This window comes from Miniopterus natalensis, chromosome 10 (genome assembly GCF_054644295.1).
Source record: "Miniopterus natalensis isolate mMinNat1 chromosome 10, mMinNat1.hap1, whole genome shotgun sequence".
Classification (NCBI taxonomy): Eukaryota; Metazoa; Chordata; class Mammalia; order Chiroptera; family Miniopteridae; genus Miniopterus; species Miniopterus natalensis.
Window position 1 is genome coordinate 63294487 of NC_142090.1, and position 15447 is coordinate 63309933.

Consider the following 15447-nt stretch of genomic DNA (forward strand, 5'->3'; position numbering starts at 1 on the left):
TTTAAGGTTTGTCTCTTAAATGTATACTCCTCCATACCTACACTCCTACTTCAATCCAGGCCTTTACCATTCTCCTGATGACCCTGCATCCAGTTCAGCTCTCATCCCACCCATTCTCTATGCTAAAGCCAGAAGGAACTTGTTAAAAAACAGATTAAAATCTTCAATAACTCTCTAGTACCTTCTGGAGATTCGAAGCACCTTAAGGCAAACAGGGGTGCCCATCTTCCTCTCTAGCCTCACCTCATGGTATTCCTACTCATGTCCTCCACGTTCTTGCCCTATTGAGCAGTGCCCTGCCCCACTGAACATGCCATATCTTCTCTCACCATTCTTAAAATCTGTTCTTTTTGCCTGGAATGCCCTGACCTTCCCTTCTTTTTCTTACTTTCTTTTTTGTTGTTGTTTGATTTATGTGGTCACAGAATACTTATTAAGGTATACTTCAGTGAATATAAAATTTAGGATCACAATATGAAGCAATTTCAATCCTCTCCAGGGTCAGCCCAGCCCTCAGTGCTCTGCAGATGCAAAACCACTGCTGAGATTCACTGAAAGCAGCTAGAAGCTCTGCATGAGCATTAACAACTAGAGCATCTGAATGCCTCTTTTAAGTGCAAAACCACATTACAGTTATGCAGCAACAATGCATTCAGATTGTTCTTATTAGTCATTAGCAGTCAACTTGCATAAAACATCAGGGAAAAAAGCCGAGTGGAGCTCACAAACTCAGCTAAACAATGAATCTGTCCCTGCAAAACACACACTGTAATGGAAGAAGAGACATTATTATTATTATCATTATTATTATTATTATGTACACTACAGAAGCTGTGTTCCGTCCACCTCAAGTGGCCCAACCTGTGGCTAAATTCTTTTACAAGGTTTCATTCAGGTGTCACCTCCTCTCGTAAGCCTTTCCTTTTTTTTTTTCCTTTTTCTGTTTCTAATAGATCTTTATTGATTTCAGGGAGGAATGGAGAGAGAGAGAGAGAGAGAGAGAGAGAGAGGGAGGGAGGGAGGAATGGGAGATTCATTGATCGGCACACACGCGCACACACACACACACCACACCCCCACCCCCACACCCCCGACTGGGGATTGAGCCTGCAACCCAGGCATGTGCCCTGACCAGGAATCGAAATGAGATCTCCTGGGTCCTAGGTCGATGCTCAACTGCTGAGCCATGCCCGGCCAGGCAGGGAAGCCTTTCCTTATTCCTCCTAAACTGGACTGGATGTCCTTCCATGTTCTTCTAGTATCCTGTACCGTCTTCTTTCAAGGCTCTTGACCCGCAGTATTGTAACTGCTTACTTGTCTGCCTCAGGACTCTGGATGGATACATACACTTCCATGCTTAACATGGTGCCACAGCATGGGCTCAGTAAAAGTGTGTTGAAGGGGCAAATGACAACATCACCACTGGTTCAAAGAATTGTACAAGGTTCTTGTCCCATTTACATTAGAATTTGACCTTGAGTCTGTGTTGGAAGCCTTTTAGCAACCTTTTAGATGTTCACACTAGAATATGCTATACTTCCTAAATGCTCCCAAACTTATCTTGTATTCTAACTAATTTAGCTTCTTAAAAGTTTTTTCCCAAACAGCATGGTACTGGCATAAAAGCAGACATATAGATCAGTGGAACAGAATAGAGAGCCCAGAAATAAGTCCATGCCTTTATAGTCAATATTTGACAAAGGAGGCAAATACATACAGTGGACTAAAGATAATCTACTGAATACACTGTGTTGGGAAAACTGGACAGATTTGTGCAAAAAAATGAAAATGAAACTAGACCACCTTCTTAAACCACACATAAGAAACTCAAAATGGATTAAAGACTTAAATGTTAGACTCAAAACCATAAAAATCCCAGAAGAAAACATAAGCAATAAAATCTTGGACATTTCTTGTAGAAATATTTTTTCAGATATATTTCTTTGGGCAGCAGAAACAAAAGAAAAAATAAACAAATGGGACTACATCTAACTGAAGATGTTTTGCACAGCAAAGGAAACCATCAACAAAATTAAAAGACAGCCCACTGAATGGGAGAACATATTTGCCAATGATACATCTGATAAGGGGTTAATATCCAGAATTAATAAAGATTTTATAAAACCCAACACAAAAACCCCACAAACAATCCAATTTAAAAATGGGCAAAAACCTGAAAAGACACTTCTCCAAAGAGGACATACAGATGACCAAGAGACATATGAAAAGATGCTCCAAGTCACTAATCATCAGAGAGATGCAAATTAAAACCACAATGAGATATCACCTCACACCTGCCAGAACGGCTGCCATCAGTAAGTCAACAAGTAAGTGTTGGCCAGGATGTGGAGAAAAGGGAACCTAGTGCACTATTGGTAGGAATGCAGACTGGTGCATCCACTGTGGAAAACAGTATGTAGTTACCTCAGTAAATTCAAAATGGAACTGCTTATGACCCAGCAATTCCACTTCTGGGAATTTTTCTAAAGAAACCCGAACACTAATTCGAAAGAACTTATGCACCCTCTGTTCACTGCAGCATTATTTATAATAGCCAAGATTTGGAAGCAGCCCAAGTGCCCATCAGTAGATGAGTGGATGAAAAAAGCTATGGGACATTCACACAGTGGAATGCTACTCGGCCATAAAAAGGAATAAAATTTTACCCTTGGAAACAGCATGGATAGACCTGGAAAACACTATGTTAAGTGAAATAAGTCAGTCAGAGAATGACAAGTACCATATGATTTCACTCATATGCGGAATCTAATGAACAAACTGAACTACTAAGCAAAATAGAAACAGACTCATAGAGAGCAAGCAGACAGCACTGGTGTGTGGTGGTGGTGGTGGTGGGATGTTGGGATGTGGAGGGATTGAGCAAAAAAGAAAAAAGAGAACTCATGGACATGAACAACAGTGTGGTGATGGCAGGAGGTGAGTGGGTGGAGGTAGAAGAGGGCATAGAGGGGATAGATGGTGATAGAATTTTAAAAAATTAAAAAATTGAAAAACGTACCTTTGGTTTGGTTAAGCTGTATCAATACTAATACAATATTATTATACAAAATATTTTTAGGCAGTGTTGATTATGTCTTTAGATTAAATTTGGGGGGGTGTAACTAATTACAAATCTATCAGTTGTGACTTGAGTTTTATTTTTTGGTTTTCCTTAATGTACACATAGAGGGAACTTTCTTCTGCCTTCTATTAAATCAACATTGATTAATGCTTATTAAATTACATGGCTCTTTTTAAATCATGGATTTGTATAGATTTAAAATATATACCATAAAAATGGAATGCCTGACACTTTAATGGGGTGTGGCATGTTTTTATGTAACATAGCCTTACTGAAGGATTTAGAAATATTAACCCTTTGATAGTGGTCCACATATTTGAAGGATCATTTTACTTTTTATTTTTATTTTTTTCAATTGATTTCAGAGAGAAAAGAAGGGAGAGAGAGACAGAAGCATCAATGATGAGAGTCATTGATCAGCTGCCTCCTGCACATCCCCCACCAGGGACAGAGCCCCCAACCTGGGCAAGTGCCCTGACCAGGAATCAAACCCAGATCTCCTGGATGATAGGCCAATGCTCAACCACTGAACCATGCTGGCCAGGCAGGATCATTTTACTTTTGAGGGTAAACAAATAATTACTTGACTATCATGCTGATTTTTTCATGCAATCCAAGTAGGTTCTAACATATTCCTTAACTGGTCCATTCCTTTAGTAACCAGTTTACTGCATGAATTCAGCTTTTTAATTTCTCTAATTGATTGTGATTTTATACAAAATCAGTCAATCAAATTTCTAACCAGTATGGTCACCACATTAATTATTGCAACCTCTAAAGTACCCTATTTTCATGGGTACTCTCTTCCCCTTAGGTGCAAAGATACAGATATACAATATTTTCAAAAAATGGGAAAACAATAGTAGCCAATCTCTTAAAACATTCATTTAGTCTATAAAAAGTAAAAGAAAAGAAAAAAATCCCTGATTCATTGGTTAACAAAATTCTGTGTTTCTGTTGTCTGAATAACAACTTGGAAACAGTAATAAAATATTTCATTAGACAAGCTTTTCAGCAAAGAGTCTCCAGAACTAAACGCAGAAGGAAGTTCTTAAGCTTTACTTCCTTCCTACTCTTGATTAAAACATTGTGTTAAATGAGTACCAACGGTCAATCATTCCTTTCTCTTTTTTCCCCCTTAATTGAAAGACTATCTGCTGAAACTATCTCCACTCATCTTAGATTTACCACCCTCGTATTTTTAAGTGACTATAAGTTCCAACACTTGGCATTGTACACCTATCAGAGAGTGACTGTAGGAATCAAACCCTCATTAAGCAAAAACATTGTCTCCTGGTGTAGGTTATTTCCATTCAGGCTCCTCTAGTGTTCCTGGAGATATACTCAAGGCACGATTCCTCTTTACCTGCAGACTATGCTAAGAGCCTCATTTCCCAGTACAATCTATCACCACCCTCCAGGTGGGAGATCAGTGGGCCTGCTGCTTTGGTTGTGCTAGAGGACAGCAGATATCCTTCAACCTGGGCCTGCTTCATTCCGCTTGTTATGTACAAAGCGCCAAAAGTGTACCCTGCACTTGATTAAATATAAAACACAGAGGACAAGGGCTCTAGCCTTACCACTTTCATTCCAGAGAGAGAGAGAAACATTGATGTGAGAGAAAAACATCAATCACTGCCTCCTGCACATGCCCCAAATGGAGATCGAACCTGCATCTTAGGTATGTGCCCTGACCTGAATCAAACCCTTTTTGGTGGACAGGACAATGCTCCAACCAACTGAGCCACCGCCCAGGGTCAGTCTGACTTATTTTTAAGATGAATCTCTTTCCTCGGAACCCTTTTAAAATAAAAACTCATACACAACATTCATAGCACTAAAGTTGAAATCTGAGATTTTTCACCCTTTACTGTCATGTTTATAGTGCATTTTATCTACCAAAGTTATTTCATAACTTATGGAACTTATCTTAAATACAGCTCTTTGTAAGGACATGAGAAACCTATCCAGCAAGCCGTTCCCTAAGGAAGTGACAGAAAATTTCCCTCAAATGTTTCCTGCTTGGAAAGTCAGCTAAAAGTTTAGTGCTGAGGAAGTGACACTGAGTGTTTGGCAGCTTGGAATGTGCTCCTGTCCAGAGGCTGCCCATGTGCAGAGCTGACGGGGGGACCTGGACAGGCCTCAGAAGCTCCTCCAGCCTCTCAGAATGGAAGGTCCGGGTGGGATGGGGGAGTGGTAAGAGGAGGAAGCGGAAACTGTGGTTGATTTCATGCTCCTTTGGCTCGCCTCCTGTACTCGAGGCATAGCCCAGAGATGTCCTGGCAGGACTGGGAGCAGCTGGGTAGATTAAGAAAAGCCTTTTGTCCCTGCCATTCACTGACAGACCAGATTTGGGTGACAGATGTAAAACAGACAAGCAGGACTTCAGGCAGGTCCAGAATGATCTTAATATTCTGAAGCTTATTCTTGATTAGCAAGCAGTGGGTTTTATTTGGCATTTTTTAGACAGAAATAGACAGGATATTTTAGACAGAATTTTTCATTCTATGGATGTTTTGAGGAGAGCTTCACCCACTCCTCCCAATAAAACACTTTCATTTTAACACATAACACTAAACACTGTTATTTATTTATTTTTCCTTTAAAGAAAGACCATTATTAAGAATGTCTACAAGGAAATCAGGGCAAATAACAAAATCTCGTTTAATGTGCAGTTAGAAACAACCGTGTGATTTTTTTCCTCAATCATTCTGGGAAAAATAATTGTGGCCAAGGATGGATGTGGAAAACTTCAGCATTAAAAATAATGCCATAAGTAATCCAAAAGGGAAATTAATTTTCGCTTTGAAAGTGTTTGCTATCACAAACACTAAAATAATGAGTGAACTAGCTCTCCTGAGACAATGCCAACTGTCCCCGGCTGCCTCCCTCTGGGCTCCGGGTGTCACAAGCCTCTCTTGCTGCCCTGACTTCTGACTGTGTCAGGAGACGTAAGGAGGACATCTCAAGCAGTTAGAAGCAACCTACTGTGCTATTAGACACCAACTTCTCCCCTGCTAAGCCACTCAGAATTGGCTGATTTCCTTATCAAGTGAAACTGTCATTGCTATTGAAAAATAAAAATTATACTACAAGGCAACTTAGAGTGCAAAGGATGTTTACGTTGATGGTAGCTCATTTTACAGCCTACTCGGGGCAGCTAATGTGATGATGGACCCATTCACGCCCGGACACAGAGGCCGGCCCCAGAGGGGACGGCTTTGTGGGAAATTTCAGGGCAATGAAAGATATCAGTGATTTCACTCTTAAGCTTTATAGCAGATTTGAAAGTATGTGTAATATCAATAATTTAAATTCATATACTATAATATTCCATGTTGTTATAGAAAAGACAGAAGTTGACTCTGGGGATGCCCATTACAAACTGGGCTTGTTGAAACCACTTTCTCCCATGTCCCCTTCCCCGCAAATGGAGGTGCCCTGCTGTCTCGTACTCTTTTAGAGGTGATAGAGGCTCTGCCACTCCAAGCTCCACACCTTGACTCTCACCCATAAAATTCACAAACATCTTCATCTGTAACTGTTTTTCAAGAGTAATTGCAGATGTGGTCCATGCTGAGAACACTCTTAGCAGCAAGGGTTTTCAAAAGTTCGCAATCCCCCCAAATAAAACATCTGACAAGTAGAGCTATATACCACAGGTTAGGGGGCATTGGAGGTTGGTGGATGGGGGGGTAGAGTATCGAAACCTGAATGGGAGAGAGAGTCAAAGGAGAAAACAAACAAACTTGTAAGTACATTATCTTCCCTAGCAGTGCTAACATGGAAATAAAAATTTAAAGACACCAAAATGCCCCTGGGGGAAAAATATATGAAAACTTTAAAAAAGGGATACATAATGATTTATATGGCCACGGCATCTAAAAAGAACTTTAGTCCGGCTGGTGTTGCTCAGTGGTTGCGTGTCTACTCTGGAACCAAGAGGTTACCAGTTCAATTCCCAGTCAGGGCACATGCCCGGGTTGTGGGCTTGATCCCCAGTAGGGGGCATGCAGGAGGCAGGCAATCAATGATGTTTCTCTCTCATCGATGTTTCTGTCTCTCTATTCCTCTCCCTTCCTCTCTCTCTGAAAAATCAGTAAGAATATTTTTTTAAAAAAAGAACTTTAAGAAACATCTCTCTCCACCCTGACACTCAGAGTATCTAAAGTGAAGTTTAGGACATTAACCCGATTATTTTAACTTTAAAAATACTTCTCCTAAACAAAACGAATGCAATAGAAACTATCAGACAGGATGAAAGAAACCCCAAGGTTGCTTCTAGCAGCTATTCTTAACTTCCTTGGAATGCTGTTATCAGCGGGTGTGCTTCTAATTCACCCTCCCAGGTTCTCTGATAGCAGGCTTCCCGAACGTGAATTGACTCTTAGTGACTGTGTATGTTTTCTCCCTTGCTCGCTCTGAACTATATTATTAATTTTGTGATATGCTAGTGACTGTTTATGTTGATAGATTTCCTGAGAACTGTTGAAGTGCACTGCCCACAAGGAATCCCACTTTTTCTCTTCACTGGCGTATTCTTGTAACTTATTTTAAATTTAAGGGTTTACTCAATGGAGGCATTATTTAAGACTACTTGAGATGTGGAATAATATGGATTAGCATAGTTAATACACGTCATTGTAATTTTTACCAGAAATTACTTGCTTTTGTGCATAAGTAAACACAAATGTCCTATGTGTGCAATTATTTTTATTTTAAAGGCCATACTTATTAGAGAAAGACAAAATTGGGATTCTGTAGTTCCCTTTAGTGATCCCAAGGTATCTCCCTTATAGTCGTGTCTGTCTACATATTAAATTGTACTTATAATAGTTTCTATATAGGCTTGGATTTATTTCTGTATATATGTGATTATACATGGATTATATATCTCTAGACTTGGGTATGAATAGACATAAAGTAAAACTATAAACCTTGTTGTAATACAAACAATTACAGGTAGAATTTAATATAACATGTCTCTTCAAATCAAGCCTAAAGAGTGGTAGGATTTATTGGAAAGACTACTACTGAATTGGATATAAAACATGGTTTCTAGTCCCCACTTCATCATGAATTGGGTAAGTCACTTAGCCTTTTGGGGCCATTTCCTTATTTGTAAATTTAAAATACAAAAAAAATTATAAATACTTGACCCTTTAAATCATAAGAGGGTACCCTGTGCTGGAAAACTGAGACAGAATTTTCAGCATGTGTTTCCTTTATTGAACTTCACAGATTAAGAACAGGATTTCCACTTCCAGTAGCAATGCCAGACAAGACATTCTACTGGGAACCTATTAGATCCTATATAAAATATTTTGATTTGCTGTTGGACTCCCTGGAAGTGGGCAAAATAATCTCTAAGCCCTATCCTCCTCTCTCACCTCTCAAATAAAAAGGAACAAGCTGAGTCAACACTGGAGCATGGAGCACTGAACAGATGAACATGCTGCGCAAGAAGCAAAGGACACAAAGTGTTACACTAAGGGAAAATGCCAGTAGGACACTATAAATTCAACTTAGAAACTGAAGCTAGGGTCAACAGTGAGAAGGGGAAATTGAACCCGAGATGCTGCATTACGCCAGATCGGTGGTCTCCCCAGATCCTCTCAGAAACAAACCAAACTTCCATAAGAAAGCATCCTACCGTCTATCCCATCAGATTCCCACAATTTATCATTAGGCAAATATCAGTTCAAAATTAAAGACCATCAAGCACACGAGAAGGTAAGCCATCTACATTAGTACGGTCAGAAACAGAAGAGATGCTTTTGATGTACAAAAAGAAGTGAGGTGTAGCAGGTGGCAGAAAACCACCAGGGGTGACCAGGCAGGTCTGGAAAATAACGAAGTGGAGTATTGAAATGTAGAATAATGTGTTGAGAGGAAAGAACAAAACATTAAGAAACACATTAGCCACATGTGAAAGATTTCATGAATGTAGAAACGAATATATTAATCAAAATTATATCCAGAAAGAAAAACTGGAAAATATAAAAATATTTTAAAATGTTGAGGGTAAAATGAGAAGGTCTAATAATGTCAAATGGGAGCCACAGAAGGAGAGAATCAAGCTCATCAAGGAGAGGTAATAGCTGAGAAATTTACAGAAATGCTGAAAGCTATTAAACCACAATTTCAGAAAGCACAATATTCCTAAGCAGAATAAATTAAAAAAAAAAATCAATGCCTCGATATCACATAGTATAGTAGAGTATCATTTTTACAGAATTCAAAAGCAAGCCCCCCCAAAATCATATATTGTTTATAGATATATACATACGTGATAAAAATATTTGGAATATTGCAAAGGAAGGTAAGCATAAGGAGAGCTGCTCCCGCAGGGACGAGAGGGAAATGGAACAGGGAGGAACTTACAGGTAGGAGCAGTGGTATCAGCAATTCTTTTAGTTCTTGAGTTGAGCGGTTATTTAAAAGTTTTATTTTGGTTATTTGTAATTTACATACTTTATACTTAATCTTTTGAATGTATCAAATATATTAAAAAGACAAAGGAAAAAAAGTCTTTAAATTAAAATAATATAAATATACCAGCAAAAAGTCAGTCACAAAGGAGGAATATCCTATCAACCCCAGACTTCCCCACTCCACCCTCAAAATCAAATGAAGCAGCAGTGTCTACAAAGTTCTGAGGGAAGAAATGCATGACTTGAAAATTTTAAGCCCAATCAAATTATCTCTTAGGATAAATGCAACAGGTAGGTAGCAAGCATGAAAAAACATAAAGAAATAAAAATCCATGAGCTTTTCTTGGAATAAAATAATAACTAAAAACTACTGTATGACAAAATCTAGGCAACTAAATAGATAATCAGAGCTGAGATGCAGAATAGAGAAGCCAGGGCACTGAAAGGTCTGGTGCTGAGCACCAAATCATTTAAAATAGAATAAAGGGTAAGCCTCCCCTTGAATTACGGTTTCAGAAAGGAATATAAAATGTTACAAACCCAAGCATTGTAAAAAATAACGTAGCTAACAAAAAATGGGGTTAGAAGGAAAGAGGTGGGACAAAGTGAAATGGTATGTTTTCTCAAATTTCATAAGGAAGTCAATAGATACTATGCAAAACTGAAACATAATTTAAGAACTGTATTGACTTTACCTTGACGTGTGTCACTGAGGAAACTAGTAACATTTGGGGTGGGCATGTCTTTGATATTGGGCTGTCCTGTGTGTTATACTTGGCACGTCTGGAGCCCAGGAACTAAATACCAGCATCACCTCAGTCATTGTGACCACCAAAAACACGTCCATGCATTTCTACTGCTTGCTAAAGAGTTGGCATTGCCTTGGACTGAGAAACACTGCTCTAACTCTTCAAGTTTTTCCTAGTACTTTTCCTCGTAAATTTAGAGCACTGTTAGAGAATTAAAATCTCTTGATTTAAAATCACACAAAAGGGATCATTTACCTGAAATTCATTCAATTTCATGGTTGGGTTCCTTTCTTCTATTAAATTCAAAAATAAATAAGTTTTATACAGGATAAGCCAGCTTATTTAATGCAACCATTTGTAAGTTAACAAAAAGTATTTGTTTGAACGAGGAATCTGAAGAAATATACATATTTAATTTTTACTGTGATTATAGAGATCATAAAATTTACCATTTTCACCATTTTTAGTATACAGTTCTGTGACATTAATATACGCATATTGCGGTGCAACTATCACCACTTTCCATCTCCAGAACTTTTTCATCTTCCCCAGATGCGTATTTTAACATAAACCATATAAAGAGTATTTGACAATCTTTTGATTTGGGGCCAAGATCTTTTCTTTGAGAGTGGTCCCCTGATTGGAATTCCTCCTGGCCATCTTTTTTGCATGAATTACATCAATAATGAGCTCTCTAGGATTTCCGGTTTCAATTTATTTAAAATGAAACAAGAACTGAAAGACATTTGGGAATCTGAGCACAGAATCTTCCTAGACCCCTCCCCCCACCTCTCAGTATTTTACCATTGTCAAGCTTACTAGTAATTTAAAAACAAATTTTGAATTACCTTATATTTACCAGTCTTCCTAACACACTCAACTTATTTTTTATGGAAGCAATTCATTCTTTTGTAATTTATCAATTTTCATACAATTTATTAAGTCTTATGATTTAGAGGTTTGGGTTTAAATGCAGTTGACTCATGGAAAGTATCCAGATGAATCGATGGGGACAAAAGTGTAGGTGTATCTAGTGAGCTGTTAAGTGAATGGTGTCACTTATGAAATAATCTGGCAAGCTGGATATTATATTAAATTTTTAAAAGTACATATGCCTGTGATGGTTCATTTGTGTGTTAATCTGACTAGGCTGAGGGGTGCCCAGACTTTTGGTCAAACATTTTCTGGGTGCGCCTGGAAGTGTGTTTCTGGATGAAATTAACATTGGAATGGGTAGACTGCATAAAGCAGATTGCCCTCCCTAATGCGGGTGGGCCTCATACAGTCAACTGAAGACCTGAATAAAACAAGGCTAAGGGAGAACTCCTCTAGCCTGAATGCTTTGAACTAGATATTAGTTTTTTCCAGTCTTTGGACTTGAACTGAAACATCAATTATTCTTGGGTCTCCAGCCTGCTGGCTTTCAGAGTAGAACCATACATCTGGGTCTCTAACTCACTGACTGCAGATGTTGGGACTTCTCAGCTTCCAAAATCATGTGAACCAATCCCTTATAATAAATCTCTTTCTATGTGTATACATCCTATTGGTTCTGCTTCTCTGGAGAATACTAATACAATACCTGACAACTAAATGCAGTGTGAATCTTGAAACGGAAAGAGAACATTAGTGGAAAAACTGGTGTAATACAAATAAAGTCTTGAATTTAGTTAATAGCCATGCACCAATGCTGGTTTCTTAGTTGTGTTAAAGGCCAATGGTAATATAAGATGTTAACAAGTAGAGGAAACTGGGTGAGGAGTATACGAGAACACTCTGTACTCTTTACAATGCTTCTGTAAACCTAAAATTATTCCAAAACAACTTTGTTTTAAAAAACAGCATGTACCATATGACCTGCCTTTCTGAAACCACTGCTAATTATCTGTCCTTCTATTTGTATTTAAGCATTCTGTTCACGAAATGTTAGTGATCATTACTTTGGGAAATTACTTCTTTGTACTTTTCTATATTGCTTGAATTAAAAAACAAAAAAAACCAAAAAAAACACAACCCAAAACAATAGACATGCATATAATTTCACTAAAACAATAAAGACATCCTTTAAAATATTTGAGTCTGTTTGACGAGGTGATGTCTAGAAATCATCAAACTCTAAAAGCATTACGATGTTTGATTTGGTGTTAGTTTTTAGTAACATGGTTGCATCTATAACACTCTCCTTTGGACCCAGAGATGGTTTTAAGATGAGGCTGTAAGATGAATAGTATGCCACTAGGATGAATAGTAGAACTCGGAAAGACCAAGTCGTGTTCATGTAAGAATATGTTCTTCTGACCCACTCATAGCTTCATGGTTTACACCTCTGTGTTACTTTTGCTTATTGCCAACTGTAAGGATCACAAGGGAAGGAGAGGTTCTTGGCTGTAGTTCTGCAGCTCTGCTCGGTGGAGCAGTGAGGGAATCAAGACCTGTCAGGGATCTAAACCTCCAAATCCAAAGAAGAGCTTGCCACTGAGCAACTGGAGGGATTAAGACAACAGAATCCTAAATACTACAAATGAAACTGCTTAATGCTCACAGTCTTCATCCTCTCATCTCTGCTTTTGCACTTTTGTTCTCTTCATCCTGTCTCTACTCTCTCTCCTGCTGACCAACTTCTCCCTTCGACTTTGAGTATTCAGGATTCATAAATTTTCAAGAAGCTATTTCTTTTCTTTTTCACTCCAAGACCATGAACTCTCTGCAGACAGGGAGAAGCTCTTTTTCATTTCCATGTCCCCAGCCCCTAGCACAGTCCCATCCATCAATCATGGGGAGGGTTGTTGAATGAATGACTTGGAGACTGGAGATGGTGGTGGTGGTTGTGGACTTAGTCACAGCTGTAAATGGAGTTTCTGCAGTTTTCTAGTTCCTCCTACTCACCAAAGTTCTATGTCTCTCTCTTTCCCCATCATTTTTCTTTCTCAGCCCTATTTCTTCTTGTAATATATAGCTACAGGCTTACTTCCTTTATTCTGCACCTTCCCAATGCACAAACTCTAGGGGTCATTCTGCTCTTTCAGTGAGGCCAGGTCTTCCGTTTAACTGTGTTTATGGAAAGTAATAATCTACACTAAGTCCTCACTTAACATCATCAATAGGTTCTGTGACTTTAAGCAAAACTACATACAATGAAATCAATTTTACCATAAGCCAAACGATATAAACAAGAGTTAAATTCCCAGGGCATCTCCATCAATGTTATAACGAAATGAGGTTGAACAAAATGACATTATTCAAGGACCTGCTGTGTACACCATGGTTCTCAAACTTTATCAGGCATCAGAATGACCTAAAGGGTCTGTTAAAAACACGAGCTGCTGGGCCCCACTCCCAGAGCTTCTATTCAGCTGGTCTGGGTAGGGCTGGATGATCTACATCTCTAACAAGTCCCCATGTGATGCCGATGCTACAGGGCTGCTGCTGGTCCAGAGACCATGCTTTGAGAATCACTGATCTGTACACCACAGGAGTACTAGCCCATTAGATGTCTAATCCCCTCTGCTAAGGACAAAAAAGAACAGAGGTGTTCACTGTCTGGAACTTAGCCATGAAATAAAAATAACAGGAAGACTATGCATGTTTTGTTTTAAACCCAAAGTACAAAGGATTTTTTCTTATAACTGTCACTCTTTAATTCAAATCATTCCATAGACCATAAGTAAAGTTAAAACTGCTAACAGAGAAAAGACTATTGATATTTCTATCAAAGTATATAAAAAGGTTAATTATGGAGTACAGACCTTGAAGATCTCTTTGCCATGTGAGCCATCTCCAGAAATACTTGCCATAGAACTGAAATAGAAATGATAATATGAGTAAATTATCACCCACACTCCTTGCATGCATCATTTCATAGCGCAAGCCTTTTCTCTTTTCAGGGAATAATGGTTTTACATTTTACTTTGTGATGGCACTCTAATTGCTAAATATAATAGGGACATTATGCTACAAAGTTAAAAGATTCCAAGTGAAAAGGTAAGTCGAATATAGTCATCTCATCCAGCCAATGATTCTTTAAAGTGTGCTCCCTTTTTTTCCAGCCATCTCCCAATTCTGAACTCTGATGAGATGATCAAAACTGAGTATGATAGCAGAAAAAAACTAAAAGGGATCCTAGAATTCATCTAGTCCAGGCCTCTGCAACGATGACCCACTGGCCAAATCTGCCCTCCCCTGTCTGCTTTTTGTAAATAAACTTTTATTAGAAAACAAGCATGCTCGATGAGCATATTCATAGGGCTGCTCTTCACATCACAATGACAGAGTTAAGTAGTTGCAACACAGACGATGTAGGCCAAAGCCTAAAATGTTTACGATCTCCTTTACCAAAAAGGTTTGCTGAGCCCTGCTCTAGTTCAACTCAGCAGGTGAGAAAACATATCCTGTAGAAAGAGGTAGCTCAGGGTCTACACTCAGACAGACATAGGACTGCAGAACCCCAGGCACTGTCCTCAACAGCTCCCATAAGAGCTTTGGTTCCCTGAGCGTCAAAGCCGTCCTCTGTGTATTAGCAGAGAAGCGGACGCTGCAGTAAGTTTGCATCTCATTACAGTTTTCAAAGAGCCCTCCATATGACAAACCCAAAAAGAACAGTGTGACAGAAGTGTGCTTTGATGTGAGTCCAAAATGAATAAATGGCATCATTTTTTTCACACTTGTACAAAACACATGAGCAGCCTAACATTTAGGGCCTGTTTCTAATAATGAAAAAGTCCTTTTTCATTGATGAGAGAATTGTAAGGATCATTTTGTCTTTCAAAAAACATACTAATATTCTATCATGTCATACACTCCCCACTGTCCAGAGCTTTCCGGAGATGGTGCCCGATGGTGTGAGTTCTTATTTTCTCAAGTTATTCAATTCACCAAATTGACAAAAGCATATGGGTGAGTGTGTGTGTGTGTTTACCTAAGTGTATTACATACTTTATACATCTGCGTTTAAAATAAAATATGATGGTGCTAGCTGTCACTGTTCTCTCCGTCTCTCTTTATGTTAAGGAAAATACGTATATTGTATAAATGAACAAATATGTCTATTCTGTACATAAACCCAAATTCTGTGTGTCAGGTATGTGCGCAGGGTTGTATAATGAATTGAAAAGGATTTAAAGGTTAAATTAGAACCCATTGGAACCCATGCAGCCTGCACCCAGAGCCCTTGTGTACCCATGAT

The 15447-nt window shown here is 38.7% G+C and overlaps 1 long non-coding RNA gene across 1 annotated transcript in view; it reads right to left on the reverse strand.

Annotated features, from left to right (window-relative positions):
- LOC107541709 (uncharacterized) overlaps window positions 1–14066 on the reverse strand; it is a 54762-nt gene extending 40696 nt beyond the window's left edge. Inside the window, exon 1 of the long non-coding RNA XR_001603638.2 lies at window positions 14012–14066. This is a non-coding gene — a long non-coding RNA (uncharacterized LOC107541709). The remainder of the gene's footprint in view (window positions 1–14011) is intronic.
- Window positions 14067–15447: the final 1381 nt, after the last annotated feature.